Here is a 27,595-nt window from a genome sequence, read left to right as displayed (position 1 = left end):
CTTGCATGTCTTTTTTAGGCCTGTCAACATCAACCCGTTATTACATGCGATACATCTACAGACCTTAACACGTTGTTTTTTTTAACGCAGACTAATCATTTCAATTTCCCACTTCATATGAAAATGATCATGGAGCCTTATTCACCCAGCCGGGATTCAAAAACATGCAAAGACATGCCTGCTATAGGGTAATTGACACTCATTTGCCGTAGGAATGCGTAGGTGTAAATGTGACTGTAGCTGCTTGTGTGTCTCGATGTCAACCCTGTGATTGGCTGGTGACCAGTCCAGGGTGTACCCTACCTCTCGCCTCGTGACAGCTGGGATCGGCTCCGGCCCTGCATGACCCATGATGGGATAAGTATATTCCATCATGGGACAATTTAGATAATGGATGAATGGATGATTAAATGATGACAACAAACTGTCACGATTGGAAAACAAAGAGTAGAGGTGGACCCAAGTGCAGAATGAACTAAAAGTCTTTAATAAACAAAAAGGCAAACAAAAACTTACTTCCAAGATTCAACAAAAAACACAGGGATCAAAAACAGGTAGCCACAGAGGAGCACGAGCAAAAACTGACATACCAACGAACGACATACCACAACATACAAGGAACTGACACAGAAGGGAAGAAACACTGAGACTAAATAGACAAGGTGAAAACAATCAGGGCAATCAAGGCAGGGAGAAACACAAGACCAGAAACACTGAGGACAATACAAAATAAATCATGAAACACTAAAGACACACAGAACTCAAGAGTCTAACAAAACACACTAGAACACAGAGATACACGAGGATAATAAATGACAAAATAAAACAGAAAACACTGAAGACAAAACTAGGAAACCATGAACACTAGGAAACATTAACACACAAGGGAAACAAGCAACACTGGGATAAAACAGGGAAACTCAAACACAAAACCAAATCATGACACAAACCGTAGCTGCAGAACATGACCAAGCGTGTGATTATGGACTGATGGTATAACGTGATATAAAACTGTGATCATGACGCCTGATGTTCCTCTACAACTCTATGGACTGTAGTCAAATATAAGAACTGCACTGCAAACTCGAGTCTCTTCAACTTGAAAAATCATCATAATGAGTTTATCTGACTTCAAAACTGTCACTTCAAAATATAGTGAACATTGTTCCAAAACAAGATGCCTTATGTTGAACTAGTTAAGCCAGTGTTTTTAATTTTCAGAAAGTAATTGTAAGCTAAACAAACACCACTCAAGTTAAGGTGTCTGAAAACACCCGGATTAAAATGTGCTAAGTGAAAATAAAGTCGTCTGGATAATCCATCCATGATGTCTTGTAATAGGCGCCACTGTATGAGTGCAGGATTGGCTGGATGAGCTCAGATGCTTTTTCCTGGAAGGCAGGTACAGATCCAGGGGGTTTGGCACGGGTGGCCTGGGCCCCCGCTTGATAATCTCATGTCCCACCCAAAAATAATAAATCAACTATTTAGGCTGCGTTGCAACTTGCTGCTAGAAGCTACCTTTCCATTTCAATGTGGCACATTTTCAATATTTGTAAGTCAATTTCTGTATTTAAAACTCAATCACTGTCTCAACTGTGATTAATCCTAATTGTTTTCATATATTTACACCACAAGTCTTTTTAAAGCAGTGTTACAGTGTTTATTATCTAAAGGCTGAACAATGTTCTGCCTGAGGACATGAGAGCTTCTCGTCTTTATTTGGTCCCTAATAATGTTTCTTTCCTATCCTTTTAAAAATATTGTTTGATTATGGTGCGAATCAAGTTGTGTTTCAAACTTGGAAGGGTAATCACAGCCACTAAAATCAGTTGAAAAGGTCAATAATGAGCAAAACTGACCTTAATTTCAACTGCAGAGCTTCTTTTCTCCACCATCACCTTTAGTCGGAGAGAAAGAAACATCTAAAATGCCATTTTCAGTCCACCTACTGACTCCAGCTCGGACTGTATTGATTTTTGCCCGGGTGGGCGAGAGTGAACTCCAACAAAATGAACGACCAGTAGAGAAGAATATGGTGTTTTCGAGATAGAAGGTTGATTAAGAGCAGAATTGGCCTCAACACAGATTCTATAGCACATTGCAACAAAAGAACACTGTCATGTTCAATTAGAAATTAATCAACAACACACCACCTAAAAATGCATTCCTGCCCTTTGCAGACAGAAAAAGTCATGTCAGCACAGAACCTGACAATTTAAAACTTGTGTGTGCTTAATTCTTAAACATCATACATTGTATTACTGATTCTTAAGCAACAAAAGAAATGAACATGATAGAAAGCACATGTTGCCATATGAACGTCTACAAAGGTCCTTTGAAAGAAATACCCATCCTGAATCCTGAGCAGGAAGATAACAACAGCAGTAACCAGGAAACACCAAAGAGTAGCATATCTCGTTGGAACACGCTGGTTTCATATATATTTATGGGAAACCATGTTCTTCAAAACAGAAGATAGGGTAATGTATTCATACATTTTAATGCATACAGGACATATCTGATACACATACAACTCCATATGTGTCAAGAAGATACAGAGAAAAAAAAAGATGTTTTTCCATGTTGTGGTGAATTCAGAGGCAGTTCCCTCTCACTAGTCATTGGTCGGTTAACACTTCTTCTCCTCTTAATTCTCAGATTCTCTTTTTCGTTTATGTCTTCTTTTCTCTCGCCCTCCAACCAAGACATCCAGCCGAACATTTAAATAGAGGAAACATTGTGCATTCTTCAGAGCTGCAAGCCACAGATCGGTCTTGACACACACACACAAACACAGGCTCACTCTGACAGGGGTGAAGAGTTTCTGTACCCTCCACTCTACCAGCGTGTAACCCTGCTTGGATGCAAATTCGAATGTCAGACTCCTTTCTCCTCCAAGGCACCGTCAGCTCAGTGAATGAGTTGGATCCTGAAATCAAGTCATTGCTTTTGGCAGATTGTTTTATTTACTTACTGTATTGAGTCGGACTAAGCCAGTGGAAGGTGCACACCAAGGAGGGACAAATACACACTGGTGAATGGTGCTTCCATGCTTCCTCTACAATCCCATTTGAATTCCATTACTTTAATAGTAATTTTGGAATTATAGCAGTGTTTCCCCTACCATTATAGCCCTCGTCAGAGGCCCTGATGACTTTTTTTTGTTTTTTTTGAAGATTTATTTTGGGGCTTTTTGTGCCTTTATTGTAGGGATAGGATAGTGGATAGAGTCGGAAATCAGGGAAATAAGTCATTGAACACCAAGATTCCTTCAAGTGTTTGTGCCCCCCCCCAACGCTGTAAACCTAGGGTAAACACTGTATAGACATATTATTTTCCTCAAATTGTATTATTAAAATATGTATCATGTACGTGCATACATAGTACACTTGGTTTCCAACGCCTTTATCAGAATGTAATTACACATTATGTTCACTAGAGGACATTCCAACATGACAGATAGCGATATATTTGCACATATCATTTTTTGAAATGTTGTCTTTAATGGGATCGTGGAGTACTCAGTCAGTGATGGTGGCACGGCCTGTGCCTTGGCTCAGTTTTGTGGATGAAATCCGTCAATTCACACCCCTGGGAGGTTATAACAGGTTAATTAGAGGCCAAGGGGAGAAGGGTAAGATTCAGGAACAGCATCAAACACATTCAAAATAAATTAAAAAACACACTCATACGTAGAAAAAATTGACATGAATACGGTTTTATTTCTCACGTTTCTGACTGTTGGGTTGTACAAAGTTTAAACCCTCTATGTCCACATTGAAGCCATGAAATATGCTTGAGAACAACCAACATACTTCTCATTTGAGATTAAAATCCCTGTTAAAGGTCTATTGTTATTCCATCTCCCTGTATCTGAAAACTGAACAGACGGCTGACAGGGATAACTAAGTCCAGAACACTGTACGATTGTATAAAAGTTGTGGTGGAATGTAATCTTACACTATAAGAGCTCAGGATTAATGTACTCACATACTCATTGAAGAGCACAACCTGAGTGCTCGCACTGTACGTATTAAATATGGACAGAGTATGAACAATTGTCAATAGTTTCCTCTGAAAACGCCCACATAAGGGAATTGTATACAGATCTACTGTATGTGTACTTCAGTTGTCTCATACACAAGGCCCAAATTCTATCACTGTCAAAACCCCTCTTACTTGCATGAACAAACTCAGCATTACCAACAATCACAAGGTAGATGGAAAGCTATAACAAATATTCCTTGGCAGCTGAAGGGCTGCAGCTATTTCCTGCCACAGTTTTTCTCATTCATATTTTCACTGATAGGAGGGGGTAGACACATCAAACAGGCATACCTGCTGTTGCTGTGGTGCTTTCAGACGCTGTCTACCAGTTTGCACAGGCGCAATCAGGGACAAAAGCCCCGAAGTCCAGGAAACGGGCCGTGGCTCTGCTCTTACTGCTCCAATGTGTGCAGTTGTAGGATCAAAATTTCAAACATGCCACATATTCATCCGACTGGTTGGAAACAGTAGATAAGGCTGTGATCAGCATTTGTGCCTGCCTGTATACTATACATTATGACTTCAACATCAGGATCAACTCAAAACTTGACACATCTGGTTTAACTCATTCTGCCTGAAAAGTCAAACACAGAACCCATGTATACAATATGTTGCTGACAAACAAAGCAGTTTGAATGTATTGCACTATACTTCTGTGATTGCAGTATTCCAATCGTAGCTGTTGTGTTGTAAAAATGTCCTCGCCTTTTCTTTATTATTAAAGATACCTTAAGATACTTTCTCCATCCCTTCTGTGATGAGGTTTATGTGATTTGATTTTCAGTTTTTAGTATCATTACCTTAAAAGCTTTTTCCATTGATACAGTGTAAATTATTCCAATAATGACTTTTTTAATACATTTGAATGTACACCAATCAAAGGCCATACACTTTGTTATTTACCAAAGGAAGACAATATGAAGTTAAAAAAATGCCTCTATCAAATCAACACATATTGTCCTTAGGGGTGTTCTCACACATAGATGATTCGGGGAGTACATGAACACGTCTGCAGTTCATTTCAGAGTAGTGCCTCTGAACATTTGTTATCTTGTTACCCACTGTCTGTTTTCAATGATTAGTGTTAGATTCAAAATCTCATTAGCTTCGGCCCCTAGCGTAGCTGCTGCAGCTCAATTATAACTTAAAGTGAGTTGATTTTATTTTTCCCATGTAGCATTTGTTTTTACTCATCTACAATTCATTCATACAATAACACAAGTCTATCCTGTGAAATAAACCACAGATAATGAATAAGAATTGTTTTGGAGATGGCATAAAAAAAAATATGCAACATTAATGTTTCAATCATACACACACAGACACGCAAGCACACACACACAAACACAAACACACGCACACACACCCACCCACACACACACACACACACACACGCACACACACACACACACACGTTAAAACATTATAATTTCCCTGAAGTAGCACTTACAGGACAGAACGGTTGTGTACACTTGCTTCATTTTCACTTGTAAACAGGATTAATATAATTTTCTCTCACACCACCATGCTCCCTCATGTCACATCACACCATATATCACCTCATCAATTTATCTCCCTTGAAACTGCAGCAGACAGGTGATGAAGTTTGGACTCACTCATAATCTTATTATTGCCGCACTCGGCTGCTCTGGACCAAGGCCAGAACACGTATTACACAAATAAAACAAGAGAGCGACAGCGCGGGGAGAGCAGGGCGCCTCCTCTCGCTCCTCTCACAGAGCTGTCAGTGAATGCCACAGACCACGATGAAAGACAGTCCTTGACATTTACGTCCAAATCCAGTGGGAGCCGAATGAACATCATGGCCTCAAAACATTTGAAATGGCTCTCAGCAGTTTAGGTTCAGCTTGAGGAGAAGAGAGATTTAAAGTGGAATTTAATTGAATTTAGTGTATTTCAAATAAAAGAAGAAGAAGATGTTGATTTAAGCTGTTGACCGTATCGTGTTAACACATTCTCTCCTTTGTGTTTGACTTCAGTGTTAAATGACAACTGTACACACACAAATCAGGATTCTATGCATACATGCAGAGAGAGAGAGAGAGAGAGAAATCAAATAGTCTGTACTATTAAAAAAAATGAAATAAATCATTTTTGGGGTAAAATCAGTTCAACAAACAGAACCACTGGAAAGGGGAATTCAGAGTAAAAGGTGTTTCCTTAGGGATAAAACGTGGGCATCCATGATCGACTGATTCTGTTGGTCTGCTGTAAAAGTTCCTAAATTCATCAAAAGGCTCCATTCAGAAAACATTTGTCTATCTCTTTACAGTGAGATAAACCGCACCTCAACAAAACCAATCACTGCTACATGGCCCACCATACCTCCTGTTTAAATATCCTTTGAGAAGTTTTAGCTGATTATAAAACAGACTTTCAATACAATTGATGCTTCTATGTGAACATCACAGGCAAACGAGGTCTTCATAAAAATGATAATTTCTTTATGGTTATTTTTACATTCCTGTAACTACTGCCACTGGGTGTCAGATGAAGTGAGTTCCAGCGTACTGCAGAACCTGCACTTGTTTTTCTATTTCCCATGGCAAAGACACACAGTATGTGACTGTTTCAATAAAGACAGATGAGATTTATTTAATCAGAAACTACTAGTTATACATGTGCAGGATAAGCTCAGCACACAAATATGTTGTACTGCTTTGTACAGAGGGATCGCCATCATCAACACAAAACAAACATTCCTCACAGGAGCTTTAACATCAGCTTCAATTTTGAAACACACAACATTGAGCTTTTTCTTTTATCATTAAAGCAACAATATGTCATTTCTACACTTTTCAATAGTAGTTTCAAAGGTCGATTTAATAACACAATAACCTTCAACAAGCAAAATGGCGTCCATCCCATGCCAACAGCAGTGTGCTAAGAAGTGCTACCCTGACAGCACTAGTTCACCACCAGCCTTCAGTTAAAAAAGAAGCTAGTAAGCCCGTCTCTGTCCTGTTTGATAAAATGGCTGAGGCCAACAGACAGAAGAGGACGGTGACGAATGAAGCTATAAGAGATAAGGAGAGAGTGACCGAGCAAGAAGAGGGTACATCCCTGCAGATATTATTCACAACAGATTTTGACATGATATAAGGCTGTATCGTTTTCTGTGTCATCGTTTTCTCATGTTTAGCAGCTTTAACAGGTGCAGTGAGTCATTTAACCCAAGTTATGTCTCTGGTTTGCACACAATACAATACATTAATCCATCTTTTGCAAAAGGTTGTCTCTTTCCTTCTCCATCTTAGTTAGCTTTAGAAGTTTGGAATTGTGCAAACCTCTCTGAACTAGCATAATAAATAGCCCTCTCTAACGTAGCCATTTAGCCACTATGCATAGACATGGTAAAAGTTAAATACACCCTCTCTTCATGCAAACAATTTGCAAACAACTGGCTGATGACGCTTGCAGAGTCATATTTGCACAAGATCCGGTAATATGACTGTACCTTGTCAGTTGACAATTTATTATTTGGCTTCTCGCAACGTCTTTGCCGGCTTCACACGCTCTGCTTGTAAACAAATGCACGTTGTCCAGAGGGTGCACAGTGCAGTCGCAGTCAGACATTCTGTGGGTGCCTAAGTGCACCAAACCAAATTCCTACAAATTGTTGCTTTAAATCCAAAAACTAATTAAATGGCCAAACTACTGCTCTAGATAAAGTGTAGGTCCAGATGTATGCCACCAAGAGATTATCTAACACGATCACAAATAACCAAAAATAGAGGTTAGTATCAACTCATAGGGCATCACTCAACGAGTGACGGGGACAGAGATGAGCTAACCATGTCCGTGTGCATCAATTAAAGTCAGGAGAGGAACCGTACAGAGAGAGAAAGACAATAATCCTCAGATCAAGAGTAAAGAGAGAGGATGGAGGGACACTCCCTGCAGCATGCTGAGGCTATGATTTTGACAGTGTACACTTACACAGAGACACACTAATCCATACAAGGCAAAATCAGCAGGTGTAGACAGACTGAGAGAAAACGCAACACATGACAGGGAATCACTAAGGAGGAGAAATGAAGGAGTGAGGCAGGGCAGCGCTTACCATGGGTGGAAATTTATGGAGGTGTTTAGATGTCATCTCTTAAGGTTAGTGTTGCTGTGTTGGCGGCAGCCATCTGCTGCCGTGATCACAGCTCAATCAGCTCAGGCTCCAGCCGGGTGTCACTGCCAGGGACCAGCCATTCGTTATGACCGTCCTAATGGATACCTGGGCTGCATGGCAACCATAAATTACCACTACTCCTCCCTTTCCGCACTACCGTTCATCTTTTTTTTTTATTCTCTTCCACTGTTTTACCCCAACTTTTTTTTTTTCATTTGCTCTCCCTGTCCATGATTCTCTCTGTCAGAAAGTGCAGCAACAATGGATTCATAGATCAGCAAAGAATAAAAAAGTGGAAGTCTATTCACTCAAATGGAAAGCCATTGTCTCTGAAACTCCCAGTAGGTTTCACAATGCAGTTCATATGCTAGAACCAGCTTGTATGTTCTGATATGTTCTGTGTATACAGATATTTCACATGAGCTCATCACTCCAGGGAGTCTAACATTGTGTGCTCATCATAAAAAGTTAAATCTTGCTTTACTGGGTCAATGTGGGAATATCTGTCTGTGTGCACATGTTGTTGCATAGGAATACCTTTTACCTATGGGTGTAAAGATAAATTGGTCTGAATTGGTAACTGGTCTGAATGAGATCCAAGTGCATTAGTCCGCAGAGGCCCGGATTGGTAAAAACATAGCTGGGATGTTGACAATATGTTCATCTGCCAAAGGGGGGCCAGACAGACAAATGTTGGGAACCAATTATATATATAATGTCAGCATATCTGTTTGGAAAGTAGGTCTATTCGCTCGTCTCTGGGAAAATAAATAAATATAAGGACAGGTTATTTTTCTCAGTTACATAAAGTAAAAAAATTACTTTGGAGCCATCCATCTATTTCCTCAGCTTATCCGAGGTCAGGTCGTAGTGGCAGCAAGTGCACTAAACCCAGACTACCCTCTCCCCAGCAACATTTTCCAGTTCCTACGGGGGATTCTGAGGCGTTCCCAGGCCGGACAGGATACATAGTCCCTCCAGAAAACTCTGTATACTCTGGGGTCTCCTCCCAGTTGGGCATGCCCTGAAAACCTCCAAAGGAGGTGTCCAGGAGGCATCCCAATCAGATGCCAGAACCACCTCAACTGGCTCCTTTCAATGCAACGAGCCAAGCCAACCTCCGGAGGAAACTCATTCCGGACTCTTTTATTCGGGATCTTAGTCTTTTGTTCTGTACCAAGCGGCAACCTTCCGGTCTTGTAAATGAAGCCAATGCGGAAGCGCAAAATCCTGCAGTTCGTCAAGTGTCCGCTTGAGGCTGGCTCCATTAACAAAGGAAGTCACAAACACACGACTAGCAAAAAAGAAGTTTTTACAGTGTAAATAAACATGTTTACAGCCTGGTACAAAAAACAAAATAGGTCTGATTAGTTATTGTCCTCACTGGCACACACTGTACTCCGGAGCCCCCTGCAGTAACAGATGGCTGATGTCACTGAGACTTTGTCCATTAATATTTACAGTCTATGGTCTGTACCCACAGCTCATGGCCATAGGTGAGAGTTGGAATGAAGATCAACGGGTAAATCGAGAGCTTTGCCTTCAGGCTTAGCTCCCTCTCTATGGTCCGGTACAACGCCCGCGTTTCTGCCGACACTGAGTTGTTATAGCCCAGAGAATCGAATGATAACACACCCCTACCTTACACTAACACTAATAGAAAGAGTATCTCTTCAAATGACACTAACACATCAAATGTGACATATGTAAATGACATAAACATGGACACCATTAAACACTCAAACACATGCACACGCTGTTGCCTGGTGGGCATTTTCTGCTCAGTCGTATGTGGGTCCTTAACCAAGCTGAGTGTGAATCATAGTCCAACAGTCAGGTCAGTTAACCCTCGGTGTGTCTCCACGCACATCCATTCAGACGGACAGAGAGTGTGCTGCTAAATATAGCTACTTCATGTCCGGGGGGAGTTCAAGGCAGATGAGGGGTGGCATGCCTTTACTTAGCTCAATTTATATACATTAATTCATGAGTCTACAGCCACAGTAAGCTGGGGGGGAAAAATGGCACACTGGCACATTTTCAGAGATTGTAAATATGGCAAAAGCATCTTGTTTCTCTGGGAATCTTTAGTTGTGGTTAAAAAAAATAATTCTGGATATGCAAATAAATTCAAGACTGAATTGGAAATCTTTCACTGTCAGGAACATGTTAAAAATCCAGCACAATCATCCCAAATGTGTGCCATGTTACCTGAAAGGTTGATCCTATCATCCATCCGTTCAACAGAAAGGTTGATCCAATCAGTATTCAGTAGTGACACCACATTAGTCACTGACTGAGTCTATTTTGTCTACTTCAAAAAGTGCCTGCAGCAAAATATGTGTGTCTAAAAAGCTCACATTATACCTGAGGGTTCATTCAAGTGAAGAAAATGGAAAACTTATCACTGATTCCTAGGTTTGCATTTGACTGCATCACCGCACACGCAGTCCAGAGGTCTTGCTGAATCAGAATGTCAGTCAGGGTGACGGAGGTAGTCACATTTACATGCAGCGGGGCTAGCATCCACACACAGCGCTGAGTCACGATTACATTCCCCTGAAGAGGTATTGTTCATTCTGTCTAGTTGGAAAACATCTCTCCCGGGATGTGACCTTAGCTGCTGACAAAGAATCTGACCTTTGCATCATATTGTCTGTTAACACAGCGCATACTACTCTGTTGTACAACGTTACAGCAGCACTACTTAACTTTTTTGTTCAGGTAATGTTTAAAGCACAAGTACTAAAGGCATGCATCTTTTTAATAGGCATCCTCGCAACTGTCAGCTTCACAACTGTCTAATGACAAGACAAAAGAGCAATAAACCACGTCTATTACAACTAAATCAAAATGTAATTGCACTACTGTTGTCATCTTTCTTTGTTTTAATTATGCAAGCCCAAATTCAACACTGTGTCCCACTGTAAATCATCAAGTGTGCTCGGGCTCAAATGCAGACTTTACATCTCCAAATTACACACTTTCCCTGAGACTGCATTTGTGCAGACTTTCCTGTGGGACTTTCCCAGACTTCATTGCAAACTTGGCGACATAAGAGGCATGATTTTTCCGCATCCTTATTTGCAAGTGTAGTGACTCACTTTGTGGTTATGTCATAGCATTGCTGAAGGGCTCTTTACATTTTTTCAGTAGAATACTTTGGATTTACTTAAATGGCTTTACTGACTTTTGATAGGATAAAATACACGTATGACAAACAAATACATACTGGAGGTGGGCTGTTTTGCTTTTTTATTTAGTGGCACATCTTGTTTTGAGGCAACATGTGAATGCATGATAATACATCCATCCATACATTATCTGTATCACTTTTCCGTTAGAGGTTGCCAATCCCAGCTGTCATCGGGCGAGAGGCGGGGTACACCCTCGACTGTTTGCCATGTTGTTTGTCTAACCCACCTTCGGGCAATTTAGAGTCACCAATTGATCTACTAAGCAGGCTTTGGACTGTGAGAGGAAGCCAGAGTACCAGAGAGAACGCACAAATGCACGAGGAGAACATGCAAACTCCATATAGAAAGGCTCCTGTCAAACGGGGATACGTACAAGGAACCTCTTTGCTGTTAGGCAACAGCACTGACCATTACACCACCGTGTAGCCCATGATAATACATCCCATTCCTCGTTTCTATACCATCTCAAGTCCTTACAGAAATGTGATCTTACACACTGCACACCTTAGGTCATTAGGTCCGTCAGATTCTGTGCATAGGCTTAAATTTTCCAAATTTATGTTGTCAAAAGATCCATCATAATTGGTTGTGATGCTTGTATCATGTCAGACTTATGTGAGTTGTGCACAACTTGTCTTCTTAATGGATCCTTTACTGTCTTTAGTTAAGCCATCCTTTTCTTCAAACTTTTGCTTTTTTATCACACTTTCAGTCATAAAAGTATACATGGGCGGCTGTGGCTCAGTTGGTATTGGCCTTCAGCTACTTGTCCGAAGTGTCCTTCGGCAAGACACTGAACCCCAAGTTGCTCCTGCTGCTTCGCCCACATGGTATGAATGTGTTTAAAAGGGATTAGTTACTTCTGATAGACACTTTACATAACAACCTCTGCCATCAGTTTGTGAATGTGTTGGTGTGACCTGCGGTGTAAAGGTGCTTTGAGTAGTCAGAATACTAGAAAAGTATTATACAAGCTCAAGTCCATTCACCATTTATTAAATTACAAGTTATAAAACTGCACAAAATAATGCTACCTCTCGTTTTTTTTCCAACATTGTTGAGAAGTTGCATTTGTTTCTGCGCTGATCAGTTGACCTGTAAAATGGGAGCATAAAAGTTTGCATGTTCTATGGATACAGTAATGTCGATTAAGGGCTGTGCTCTAAATCAACACAACATAAAGATTATTATAAATGCACGGAGTGGAATAGTTGTGGGTGTGCTATTTGCACACCAATAGTAACTGAACACTAGAACAGAAAGTTATAGCATTGGGAATGAAAATAGAACATGAATCTTTTCTCTTGTATTTCATGCAGTGTTACTACAACACAAATTACTTCAAATGCAAACCCAATAAAACTAACCTGAAAAAAATGTCTCCTACAAGAACAGTATAGGAGCAGCAGTTCTCCTACACAGCCTTCTCAGCACACCTTGTATTTCTATGGGATGTCTGTTTAGTGCGTACACCACCAATAGCTCCTGAAAGCAGTCAACATTGACAGAATGTGTCACACAAATGTGCAAGGGTATTTCAAGAGTAACATTAGTTTTAAGACTACACAGCGCAGAGGCGTGTACTCTCCTGCTAATGTTGGCCCATTACCATATATCTACTGGCTGTCTGCTGATTGCAAATGTAATGCCCTTCAACTGACAAGCTAACATGCTGATATAAATCAGAAAATCCAAACTGTGAGAGAAATGATTCCTAACTTAAGACGAAGGAGGGACTTCTCCATCCTCTCGCTCTTGTTGTAGAATCACACTTTATGGGAGTGAAGTGGCAGGCAGGTGCGTCCCATGTGGCATGTGATTGATTGTCGGCTTCGAGTGCCTCACCTGTGCAGCCTCCAAAGATCCCCGTAGATAAGCATATTCAGGCCGGCCTGTCTTGACCTTTGCACAGTAATTAAGGTTCTGAGCTGGCTGAAAAGAGCTGAGTGCTCATGTGCTGCACAGTGCTGCACTGGACCGCAGCGAGCTGGCCGCATCAGAGTCAGAATTCAAGATTCCAAAATCAGTGCGAGTGTCAGTGAGATTACAAAATAGCAAAGGTTTTGGCTTAAAATAACAATACTTATTTGGGCAATCAGTGGTGTTGCATTAAAATGAATAAATGTGTCTAATAGGGATGCTGAAATTTGATAGAATTCCAATTCAGAGCATGAAATTGATGTGTTCCACCATTGCAATAAATCAGTCAATCTTTATTTGTATAGTGCCAATTCTGAAATCTCAAGACACCTTACAAAAGAGCAGGTAAAATATCATTGTTATGTTATTGACAAAGACCCAGCATTGATCCAGCACAGCACTTAGCAACATTTAGCAAAGTAACAGTGGCAAGAAAAACTTCCTTATAGCTATGTCGGTAATAATGGTAAAAGTATGTGTAGTATTATCAGGAACAGCAAAGTATAGAGGTTGAAGTTGAGCAGCTCTAAGATTCACTTTATATTTATATTAATGATAATAGATGTTAGGCTGATATTATAGTTGTCGCAGTTGGAGTCAGAAGGGGGGTCAATAGCAGCAGGCTGTCCCCACCAACGATCCAGAGGAACCTTCCAGATAAGAGAGTAGGAGCTCCCAGGAAGGAATGTCAAGTTAGTTAAATGGTACATGAAGATTTACAGATGGTGACATGCAGTATGATGATGTGTGTTTTTAATTCTTGTCCTGGTTTGTTACGCAAATAGATAGATACTGTTCCTACGTTAAAATATATATCATCACCAACTCCAACACAGCCATCACAATCTGAAACTCTGTAAATAGTGAAATCCCACTGACTGAGACGCACAAAGGAAAGAGAAAAATGACATATTGTACTGCAGAAGGGCTGTTTGAGAGACAAAGCGCCTGCAGAGAAACGTCTTCTCTGCTGCTGCTCTGACAGCTGTGACCCCTCCAGTGCTGCAGGAGCTTAATCAGTGTGTTTTACACACTCTCCCTCTCTCACTGTGACCTTATATACAGAACACACTGACAAACCCAGCAACTAAATTGGAACAATCCCCTTAATTGGAACTTACTTTTTAAAAGTCAGTGGCACTCGTCACACAACCAACAATTCTGTTTATAAGATAAGAACCCCAGAGGGGAAATTTGGCACGTAGCAAGTAGGTGGTACAAATAAAATACAGAGAACATAGTATATAACTTTTGAGTGCGTCAGTGTTTAAACTGCTCAGGTCAGTGCTGCATGCTTAACTGAAGGCAGTTAAGACTGAAGTCAACTGTGGCTGCTGATTGGTTGAAGCTCACGGCATGTTGCCGGTGCTGGCTTGATTGTTCTACTGGAAGCTGTGGAGCTATGGCACACTGGTCTTTGACTGTGCTTTGCATTTTTTGTATGTGTAACAACAAACTTTCAATAAAGTATTGAAATGAAGAACTGGCCACCGCAGACTGAATTGCAGATGCTGAACGATCATTGTCTCCACAGGGAGAACAGCCTGCTCTCTTGCTTCCTGAAGGAGATAAAGCCACCTGAAAGAAAATGATGTTCTGTTATTATGTCCTTGAGTCCTTGCCAACTTCAAGCCATAAAAATGTTTCATTTTTTTGCAAGAAATTGGCACATGGTCTAAAATGTATTGATATGTGGACAAACAGCTCAACTAATGTGTCGCTAACCTGCCCAGGACACCTCGGAAGGGCAAGCTGGATTATTATTATTAGTATTTTTTAAGCATCCATCTTAACCTCAAATGTTCTGTTTCATTTTGTCACATTAACCCAAACTAATTACTTCTCTGGCCTTAAACGTACCTCCATTAATTAGACCAAATAATTAGTGACTAATGCTTCCTCACATTTTGTTTTATGACACGTTTGTGTTTCCTCTGGGAAGATGACAAAAACTGGTCCTGAGTTAATTACTTAAGGATGGGTTAAGCAAAGCAGGCGATTAAACACAAAACTGTGACAGTGCTCGTTTTCTTTGGATCGTTTAAATTGCTGCCTATTCAACAAAATTAAAGCCCTCTGCCTCAAAAATATTGAAACATCTTCAGTGTTTGTAGATACAGACTATATCTGGAAGAAAACAATCACACTGATTGTAATCAAGCTGTAAACATGATTATTTATGCTTGTCATGTGTATGTGACCTCTGGTGTTCCTGGAGCCAGCCTCAAGCGGAACTGCAGAACAACAGAATTTTGCCCTTCTGCATTGTTTTCATTTTTCAAGACCGCAGGTTGCCCCTTGGTAAAAACACATTTTATAATAGAGATTTGTTTTCATTAAAAACTCAAATTAATAGCCTGCTGCTGTAGTTGTTTGTGTTCACTGGCTCTGTGTACTGAAGTCTGCCTCCACAATTTGTGTAAACTAAGGGTTACTGTATCTTTAAAACTCCTGTGTCTTAATGACATGTACCATGCCTTTGATTGAATTCCAAAAAAAACCCTCAAATTAAAGTCTTTTATGAGAAGAGTCTTAACCTGCACTGGAAAATCACAGATGTTATAAATGACCATATTTTCTCCCCTATCTATTCAAGTGTCCCATTAAACTATGAAACTGTAACAATGAGACAGAACATTGAAGCAGCTACACCAGTATAAAAATGTATACAGTTTACACTTTTGCATTTGGACCTTGGCCTATAGTTTTACATTCCTGTATGATCCATTATTTCACTTCTCACTATGATATAACATTAATTATACTCCAATTAACGTGATAATATTTGAAACGGACTGTTAACTCCATTAAAGAAAACATGTAAACAAACAGTCAAAGATTCATCCTACTGGGTTATTTTTGTCCAAACATGTGCAGGGAACAGATTCCCCCTCTGACCACATCTTCCTAGAAACAAGCTAACTGCTGATCTGATTCAGACTGAGTATTGTTTTGGGCATTTTCCGTTCCATGTCTGTTGTTTGTGTACATCTGTGTGAATAGGAGGAAAGTTGAATGTGATAGCCAGCTGGACGAGGCCGTTGACCTTGGAGGACTACCTTCTGGCAACAGATCTGCTTCCTGCATTGATTTTTATTTTCATGGCCGGGTTATTTGGGTTTCTGCCCTCGAGTCGCAGCTCGGCTGCCACCAAGGTCAGCTGGGGAGACGAGGAATCTGTTTTTGTCTCCATCAGTTTCACACTATAAATAGATAGGGGTGTGTTGTGTTGGGAATCTTACCATCCATCTATCCACCTCCTGCTACCTCCGCAATCTCTTCCTTTTATTTGTATTTATGGAAGAATATTAAACATCAAAATAATTCTCTTTATAAATAAACCTTTAGTTAAATAAACCCTTAAAGGTCTTCACCCTCGCTAGTCGGCACCAGAACTTGTGGGTAAAACTAATGATTTATATTTCACTTCAGGCCTGCTATACCAGTCATAAATACTGTCTCTATCTGCAGCACAGCCGCCTGCCACTAACTGGAACTTTAGCTTAGATTAATGGTTACTGCAATTCTGCCATAGTACTCTAATATGGATGTGAACCAGTGGACATTAACCTGCATATCTTCAGAAAACAAACACATGCAGGCGTGTTTAATTCATACTGTGAAGGTGTTATTGCATGGATAAAAGCAAACTCAATAAAAACATGTAAAAGGCAGCTGTCCTTCAAAGACAAGTCAGTGTATACTAGGATTTGTGTAGAAAATCAACTGCCAGAACAAATGGTGAAACATACTTCAAACCTGGGCGGCCCAGGTTCCGAATCCGACCTGTAGCTCCTTTCCACGTCCATGTCATTCCCCACGCTCTCTCTCTCTCTCTCTCCCTGATTTCTGACTCTATCCACTATCTTATCTCTCAAACAAAAAGCCCTAAAATGAATCTTAAACAAAAAATAAAAATTGCCGACGTGTTGTGACCATCTGGGGTCTGACATACTTGCCTGATATACTAACAAGTATGCTTTGACAGTTGCATTAAACATTTTTGTTTGACTTCACTTTTTATTTGTGTACCCCAGCATTCACAAGATGAACTGAGCAAACCAATATCCAAATAGCACCTTTGTTTAGTTATTACAAAGACCAACACTTCATCTTTTATCCTCACATCCAGGCTTGATTTTTCTTCTCTGTTCTTTATGCTAAGCTAAGCTAACTGGAAGCTGTGTGTTCAGGTTTGTGTTTGCTTGTTTTTAATATGCATTCTAAGGATTTATTCCTGATGTGTTTTATCACAATACATTGTATTTAATCTGCTGGATAGATTTTATGTCATACTGTATATTATATGATCGCTCAATCATGCTTTCAGTATGCTAACATTATTCTAAAGTCTTAATTTTACTTTTCTAAAAATGGTAAAACACAGATAGACACAGATACACTTTTAACAATGTGCATTTTTTAAGTTTTAGAGAGAGAATGTAAAAGTCATAATATCCTGTGATGAATGCTAAGAATGTAAACAGCTGGATTTGATTTCAAGACTCAGGGCAATGCATGCTCAACCTGATCGATAGAATGGATTTATTATTCAAAGTTCATGGTTGTTTCCTGAGTGCCTCAGGTTCAGATGCCTGTGCAGCATTTTTTTCTGTTTTCAAACAGCCACTTTTGTACCAAGTCTTGTGTTACACACAAATACACCTGGAAAAAACTCACTCTAAATACCCACCTGGAAAATGAAACCAGCTGATTTCATGATCACAGTTATATATTTAGTTCTAAACCTTCCTCCAGTGCTCAGAAATGAGAGACATGTGGATGAGCTATGCCCCTTTTTCCCTCCTGAGAGATTATGTTAAAGCCTTTTGATTTACAACAGACAGACCTCCGTCAACCTGAGAATCATCTTCAGCTGGTGGAGACCCAGAGTCTACATTTAGAGATATGATGGATGAGGGAACTCAGGAACAACATGTGATTTGGTCCAACAGCAGGCCTGATGACTGAACAGTCTGCCTGAGGATGAATGTGTACATCCTGGCCATCCAATCAAATCTCAAGGATGATGAACTGACCTCCTCCTGCCACATCTCACAAACAGGGGCCGTAACTCATCTCAGAGTGGAGGAGCTGACCTACCTTTGACCCACTTCCACCGACTATCACCAACATAAGCAACAACAGGCCCCCCCTGCTCCTCCCCGCTGTGCTGTGTCCAGTTAGGTCAAAGCTCCATTTTTCCACCTGAATAAAACCTCCCTCAGGCTCAGTGAAGGGGGCTAAGAAAAGATCAAAGAACATGCTGCACCAGCATGCAGAGACTGACCACGGAAACAGACGAAGAAGAAGAAGAAGAGTTTTGTGGTAGTCAGGTTGTTTCTTGCACTGAAAGATGCTCCAGCACACAACATTTAGCCCTCATCCTCTGTTCATACATGCATTAAAAAACACTTTTTAGTGTGTTTATCTCAATTATCATTTTTGTCACACACCGAACATAGGTTTTGACATTAAATGACGCTTTCGCAAAGAGTGGATAAACTGCTTGATATAGAAATGGTCAATGGACTTGAGCTTTTATAGTGCTTCTTTAGTCTTCTGACTACTCAAAGTGCTTGTCACACCTACATATTCACACACTGATGGCAGAGGCTGCTATGTAAAGAATCCATCAGAATTAACTGATCCCATTCATACACATTCATAGCTGTCAATGAAGCAGCGGGAGCAACATGGGGTTAAGTGTCCTGCCCACAGGCACAGTGGGGCTTGCAGGAGCTGGGGATCCAACCCCCAACCTTCCAGGTAAGAGACAACTAACTCTACCCACTGATCCACAGCCGCCCCAAATATATGTGTGAGAGAAATGTATTGGGCCACATGCCATGTCCAAATTCTTCTGCAGTCTCTCTGAAATCAATCTGTTTGTGCTGTAATGTTCAGCTTCCAAAATCGTGTATTGATTCATGTTCTTCATTGTAACAGAATCAGTCAAAACACAGTTGCCAAAGGACATAATCAACATTTGTTTGTTTTTTACTCAATTCGTATTGAGAACTGTACTTTCCAGTGACCAGTAACTGCCGTGTTTAAACAACCCATTTATCCAGTTTATTGTAGTATGAGCCAAACAAGACAGTACAATCTGTTTTTTACAATTTATTAAACGTATTTCTTGTGTGTGTGTGTGTGTGTGTGTGTGTGTGTGTGTGTGTGTGTGTGTGTGTGTGTGTGTGTGTGTGTGTGTGTGTGTGTGTGTGTGTGTGTGTGTGGGGAGGGCAGGGAGGTAAAGTGACACATTGCTGACCAAAGCACAGCAGTAACTGATGTCGCTTCAATAATTAATAAGACCTAAACCTTCAGTCGGTCCCCCAAGAGCTTCCTTGTAATGTGTTTCACTTCAAGATGTCCTTCTAAACTGTCATACACTCATGGCTGCCAAACCTTTCTCCCTTCTTTCATCTTTAATCTCTGATCTATTACTATCATTGCTACATGGACAATACTGTGTGCCCAACTAATGGGCTAATACTTTACAGATTGTAAAGGTGAATGTATCTTGAGCATACTGTACCTTCACATACACCAAGTTTTTCTTCAAAGGCTATACAGTCCTTGCTGTTCTGTTGGTTAATAAACTGCTTTGATAAAACATGGTCAGAGTCAGTCTTATAGGGCAGAATGATGCTGTTTTTGGCATATAGGTCTGGCTTGAAATGACTTCCACTAGCCTTCCTCAGCTGAGCAGGATCAGCTATCAGAAGCTGTTCATAGGAGGATCACTTATTCCTATGAGGGTTCACTGAGGCAGTGCAGTAAAATAAACATGCTGCCATCTAGTGGATACAGTTTGGCAAGCACAGCTGGCATTTCCAAGGATTAGGAATGAGGCATTTAGAGGATAATGCAACACAATGATGTTACCACTTTGCAGAAATACAGATACAATTCAGTTCATTCTTCAGATAGTTCACAGCTCTTTACAGTTTTGTTTAAATCAGTGTGAGGAACCTTTCGGTATGTTTAATTACGCAAAAGAATATCTCATATTTGGCGGCTTACAGTCTTACATGCCTTTAAACTCACCAAATCAGGCCTAGCAAAAAACGTTTTGATTTTTTATGGGTGTAATGGGCTGCAGTGGCTCTGTAGTGCACCCTCAGACTTGTGAAAAAGAGGTCTTTGATATGCATGTATGCAATTTTGTGAACACATAAACCAAGACATGTCAAGATTTACAAAAGACCCCAGCAGGAACGGGGGCACGGCCAGGGGGTGGTCAGGGCAAACCTAGAACTGTGATTGGCCACCCAAGTGTAAATCCTGAACTGCGACTGAGTCTTGCCTAGTTAAGTTTAAACCAACTATTTGGGCTGTTTTACAACAGGCTGCTAGAAGCTTCCTTTACATTTTAATGATTCCTATTTCATTATGTTTGTGTTTTAAATTGTGACTTTGGACATACAGCATCTTTTTGAGTCCTTAAAGAATTAAGTTGCCACTCTGGTGTGTTACTTAAAATATAAAATATACAAAGGTATATAACATCAATTTGTCTGTGTGTGTGTGTGTGTGTGTGTGTGTGTGTGTGTGTGTGTGTGTGTGTGTGTGTGTGTGTGTCCACAGACATAGTCTACCCATTTAAATGTTCTGTGTAGGGATCAAAAAGGGAAATATCTGAGCAAGAGAAGCATCATATCTCATGGCTATGTTTCGCATAGGCCACCATTCACGGGTATGGAGGCTGCTAGGTGGCGAAGGAGGGGACAGATAAAGTAGGGATGACGAATAAATACACGACCTACTGATTAATCATCCAGGAATTGGTATTTCCTTTCCATGACAACAAATTGGTCTCATATTTGTTTTTATTTGTAATTATGAGAGTTCTGCATGTGATCGATTAACGAGGGATTGTAAAACAAATCATCACTCATTTGCCTTTTGCAGAATATAATATAATTATTGTATCCTTGCTTCTATTATGCTCAGCTGCATAAGCCTGATTTTCATTATACGCTTCTTGTTCCTAAGATGCAGTTTCCTTGATGCTTTTTAAAAAAGGGCTTAACCCCCCAAAAATGGCTGAAACATGTAATGTATACATGTATGTGAAATATCTAGGAGACAGGTGTTTCAGCATCAACTCAAATGTTTACAAACCTTATAGGATGTCACCATTAGATGGCACTACAGCATCATGATAAAATCACATGGCCAAGGTGCAGTTTTCATTAGTTTGACTAAGTTCATGTTTAGCAGGAATTGACAGACCCAAATGTTAGAATCAGATCAATCAGTCAAATAAAAATATCTAACCTTCAGTTTAAGTCATTAGTCTTACTGTAAGTTTTACATGAGGGACAGTAGACTTAAGGAAAAAACACATGTCAGCACTTTATCTTTAAAGATCAGAAAAATTGACATCAGTCCTGAGATTTCCTCTAAGATGCAAAGTGTCTGTTTTCACATGTTCTGCTCCACTGCAGCCACTGTTACCTGACATCTTTGCACCTTCATAATCATGTTTTTTTTTGCGTGTGGAATTCAACTGAACGTTTGCTGTCCACTGACTGTGCTGTGCTCAGCATGTCTTAAAATGTTCACGGTGCTGCATTACCCCTAGGTCAGTGTGCTCCCAGAATGCAGACCTGCTTGTGTTACCTACAGTCTCTAAAACTAAAGTACTGTGAGAGGTGGAGCCTTCAGTTAGCAGGTGTCTCTCTTTTGGAATCACCTACCTGTCAGGGTCCGCCAGTCAGATACCCCCTTTACATTTAAAACATTCCTTGTTTCACAAAGATTATAGTTAGGGCTGGCTCAGACCCTGTTATGCTGCTATATGCTTGTTCTGTTGAGGGACCTGGCACACTGACCACCCTCTCCCTCTCTCTCCCTCATTCCGTTTGCATTCATATCATATTACTGCATGAGCTTTAAATATCTGTGTACCATTTATATTATCTTACGGGGAGTTCCTGCGCTGCCTTGTCTGATAGGTTCCTCTGGATCATTGATTTGGAGGGCCTGCTGCTGTTGACCCCTCCCACCACCCCAAACTGTTACAACTATTAATATCATCCCTAAGTTTAATCACTACTATATATGTTGATGTAAAATCTTAGCTGCTCGACTTCAACTTATATAAGAAACATGATCAGTTGTCTCCAAATCCATTGCCATATTTGTAATAGTTGTAAATTAAGAAAGATTGGTCAATTATCATACTTTGTTGTTACTACTACATTATTACACTGTAGCTACACATCTGTTTTATGTGCTGTTGTTTTAGTTGTTGCTCTGTTCGTCTCCTTCTTTCTGCATCATTCTCTATCTCACTTTTTAAACCCAACACTGTTCAACATAAGTCTGGTTCTGATTGAGGTCTTAGTCTGCTAAAAGGAAGTTTATCTTTGCCACTGCTACTTTGCTAAAAGTGTTTTTTGCTCATGGTGGGATAATGTTGGGTCTTTTTGAATAATATAACAAAGAGTACAGTCTAGCCCTGCTCTTTTTATAACGTGTCTTGAAATAACATTTGTTGTGAACTATATAATAAAAGATTAATTGATTTACTTTGCTGGTATTAGCCTATTGTAAATGGTAAATGGACTTGAGCCTGTATAGCATTTTTGTAGTCTTCTGACTACTCAAAGCACTTTTACACCGCATGTCACACCTACACATCAACACCCATTCACACACTGATGGCAGAGGTTGCTATGTAGTGAGACCATCAGTATTAACTAATCCATTCATACACATTCATACGCCACAGACGAAGCAGTGGGAGCAACTTGGGGTTAAGTGTCTTGCTCAAGGATACATTGGACATGTAGCTGCAGGAGCTGGGGATCCAACCCCTGAACTTCCTGTAGAGAGACGACAGACTGTATATTCTTGCACCAGATAAAGTTGCCTAAGCCAATCAGAATCTTCTGATAATCTAGACCCTCATACCCCTTTTATTTGTTCAAGGCCATCTGCGACCCCAAATCTAAATGTACAAAATGAGTTGACAAATGTTACATTACAATGGAATGTCTGAACTGACCCAGCAGTCAGCCTTTTTTTCTTACACTGAACACAGAAGGGTTTCCATACTTACATACATACAAATACAAAACTTTTCTACATTGGGGAATCTCAGAAGCATATGAAAAAAAAACACATATTAAATTAGATCATCATTAAAAGAAAAAAAATGTTTTGGCCTTTAAACTCATAGTGCTGCACTTACAGCAAACATACAGCAGGAGGTGACATTGCCCTATTGAGAGAGGAAGACTCGGCTCAGGTAGCTTTGTTTTCAGGAACTACCCTTAGGAATTACTGACACTTCTTTATTGTCAGTACAATTTATGTTTGGTTGTGTCAAACGCTACTTTCTAATGATTTTCAGAAATAAATTCACCTAAAGAGTTTTTGTTGATTTTGTTCTTAACTCATCCATGCATGCAGAGAGTGTTTAATCATAACACATGTTTTACACTGGGTAACTGCACAAGTATCTGAAAATGAAAAGAACTAAATCTGGACCTGAACACAAAAACTGTTTGATGACTGTTTGACCTGCGTTTATACACTTCTGTTCCACCCATGAGGAATTGACGTCTTTCCTACTGTAAGTACTTTGTAACTGTCAGACCTGATCATATCAACCACCCACAATGTAACCTATCATCAAATTCATAATATTTTACACAGATGTATATGTGCATCTCCAAAGTGAAAGCAATGTCCAAACACTCACGCACACAAACAGTTAAATATCAAATAAAACTATAAATGTACACGCAACAGTATCGTGCATGCTGACACTGGCACACTGCAACAGTAAAGTGTTGGCCTGGATAATGGAATAAGGGAACCAGGGCTCCCAGTGAGTGTTAAGAGGCCAAAACACACACACACACACACGCACACACACACACGTACACCCACACACACACACACACACACACACACACACACACACACACACACACATACACACTCTGTCAGTGGGGTATTACCTTTGATTTAATTTCTTTTCCTTTTTGGAACCTTTCTGCCAGAAAACACTGAACACGATACAAGTTTAAAGGTGGTCCCCTTTCTAAAGTCTGCTCAGCTTTCAGGGCCTTATAAACGGCTCTTCACAAATACTGAACAAATGTCATCAAACACTGGACGCATATGTGGACAGTTAAACCAGAAACAGGAAATTACATCATTTGGCTATGCTTGTTGATGGTGTATATTGCTCAGGCGTTAGAGGGGGCTGCAGAAGCAGAGGCAGTGTGTATGATTGTGTGAGTGTGTGTGAGTGTGTGTGTGTGTGTATGTGATGGGTTGGGGAGGGCAGTGCGGTCACAGGTGACTGTCATGTTTAATAATGATTATCACCACGCACCTGCGCCCCCACGCTAATTAACTGGACGCATATGCAAATGAGTCAGGGGATTTAGAAAAAATAGTGGCTCGTGGAGTGGCAGTGAGCGGTTGTTCAGCTGCTGGATTTGATTAGGGTAATGAACGGTCAGCGATGGAGGCACCGGTGGTGGTAAAAGGAGGGGAGATAACGGAAAAGGAGGATATTAGGGTGAGAGGAGAGGAAGGAAGAAGTATTCAAGAGAGAGGGAGGAGGAGGAGGAGACAGCAAAGGAGAGAGAGAGAGATATCACCGAGGTAACATAATGGGAACAGGTGGACGAGTGGCCTGTTGACTGAAGGGGGAAGAGGAGGGGATGGAGGAGGGAGGAGATGTTGTGTTTGTGTGTTTTTCATGTGCCCAATACACTGCCACCAATTTTTACAGGGTGTAAGAAAGCTCAAGCAGTTTCCTGCATAAACACTCTAAAATGTGTCATTATTTATGTTTTTTTTGTTTCATTATGTATTCAGGTTTTTAGAAAAGCACAAAAAGGTTTTCTTTTGGTGTATGTAAACCAAACACTCTCTGCAACAACAGTGTAAAAAAAAAAAAAAAATTGGCAGAAAAAGAAGAAGACGGTGCACCTCTACACCTCATTCATTTACTCCAATGCATTCCAAACACGCATTCTATATCTCCATACTGTGATCCGGGCCATGCGTGCATACACACCTACCTCTAACAAAGCAAATTGCGGTTCATCCAACTCGATGGCCCCAATCTCAGACAGGGGAGGCAGGCTCGTCACTCACACAGATAAGGGTGAATTAGGGTCTCGCTCTGGGTTTTACATTTCAATTTAGCCTCCGGCTTCAGAGCCATTAGGGGCCTAATCTAAAGCTCGGTCCGCAGGGTTCTCTTTCTCTAGCAATTGCAATATTGTTTCATTAACTTTCCAGTATGCCGGAATGAAACTCCAACAGATTCATTACTGCGCATTAAGTTCATATTAGGGTTATTTGCAATGGGAAGACCTTTTATTTAAGAATGTGCAGGGAGTCAATGTGTTTGTAATGCAGTGTTTGCTGTATCACCAGCTGTTTCATTTTGGGCGAGTAGAACAGAGCGTGTGAGTGTAATTGCAAGTTGATAATGTGCCTGGGCATGCAGAGTGACCAAGATGGCTCCTGCCAGCAAAGGGAGGAGAGAGGAAACATTGTGCAGGTGCAAAGTCAAAAGGGGACTGAAGCTCTCTTAAGGTAATTCCCCAAAGATCAAGCAGTGTCGCAGATGGTTCACAATAACAGAAGAAACTCTGAGGTCGACAAAAGCTTCGAGAACATTCAAGGATAACGTCATAATGATCGATCAAAGCTATTGAAGAAACTATGACAGGAGCTGAAATTGGAATAAATGTTTTTAAAAAATGTGCATCAATGTATAACAAACCCCATAAACTGTATTTAAAATGAGGTCAAATCCTCTGGTATATAATTTAAGACAATCAAAAAGTGAATATAGTCGGACTTCTTTTCAATCTTTGCAAAACCAATTTTAAAATGTTGAAGTTGTATAAAACCATGACAATTACCATACTTATTAGTTTAGTCTTTTAATAAATATTTCCCCAATTACTTTATTATCTTTTTTTTCAAGTCTTCTTCTGAGTTGTATTAGGTCCCCTATAGAATACAATTGACTATTAACAGAGCATTCTTAAAGTTTCTGCGAGGAACTTTTGATTTGCGACAATTTCTGCAGAGCCTGATAGGACAAAGTTGTACCTCTTGTCTCTCTTTTGACCTGCTGTTCATGTGTAAGTACGGTTTTCTGATATAAAAATCTGATCCTGTTTTATTTAAACAGTCCATCTTATAACTCACTCTGATTCTCTGTTGTGGAATATGTCAACATAGGCTGCTTCAACAGCAATCTATAACCAAGCGGCAACCTCAGGCGTTGAAAAAATAAGCTGGTGCAAAGTGCAAAATCCTGCAGTTTTAAGCCAGTTTTTAAAGCAGAAAAGTAACATGTTTACAGGCTGGTTTAAAAAACGTAATAGGTCAGATTAGCTCATGTCTCTATCGGCACACAACATATGGAGTGAATTTTTTTTATAACTCATCCGTTTTGATTTTTTGAAGGATAAGAGTTATTCAAAATAAGACAGGTAACTGACCTGATTGACAGGCGAGCACGATGTAAAGGTTTTTCAGGAGGCTTAAGATCTGCCTGCTCTTAGCCTGTCCTTAGGTTGACTGAAAGTTAGGTTGAGACAGCACTTCCAGCATGATGACCGCCATCAACGGGCTTCCAAAGCCCCCTACAGATTGGTGATGTCACTCAGGTTCCGTCCTTTAATATTTACAGCCTATTTCTCATTCACTATCTATGATACATACCCGACTACAGTGGTTGCGAGCATTAAAACATATAATATATATGATTTCAGGCATGTCACTGATGGGTTTGTTTGCTTTAGATGACATAGAGGCATCAATATTAATTTGTTAATTAATGTATCTGTTTTAAACAGCAAAAAATTCCTCACAGGAGTTTTAGGTTTGTGTCTACCTGTGACTGACAGCATGATACCACGACCTGCAAAATCAATGAATAACATCACCATGACCATGTACACATCCTTACAGTCTGTGATTAATAATGGTAATACTTTACTCATTGAAAACTTAACTGAACAAATGTCAATTCTCCGGTCGAAAACATGACAAAGTTGTTTGACAAGCAGCCAGCCAACGGTTTGCAATTATTCATGACCAGGAACAGCTAACTAATATTAGGAAGCAGGCTGACTAACAACTTGAAGTTTGAAGGGAAATAGAAAATTGTGTGGTTCAAAATAAAAAAAGATTGTTTAACTAGAATCTAGCCCTTTTTATGCAAATTATGTTTTGTTACATGATTTTTTACTTCATGTATTTGCAATACAGTAAGCACTACATG

This window comes from Labrus mixtus, chromosome 2, assembly GCF_963584025.1.
Source record: "Labrus mixtus chromosome 2, fLabMix1.1, whole genome shotgun sequence".
Classification (NCBI taxonomy): domain Eukaryota; kingdom Metazoa; phylum Chordata; class Actinopteri; order Labriformes; family Labridae; genus Labrus; species Labrus mixtus.
Note: the sequence above shows the minus strand (reverse complement) of the source record.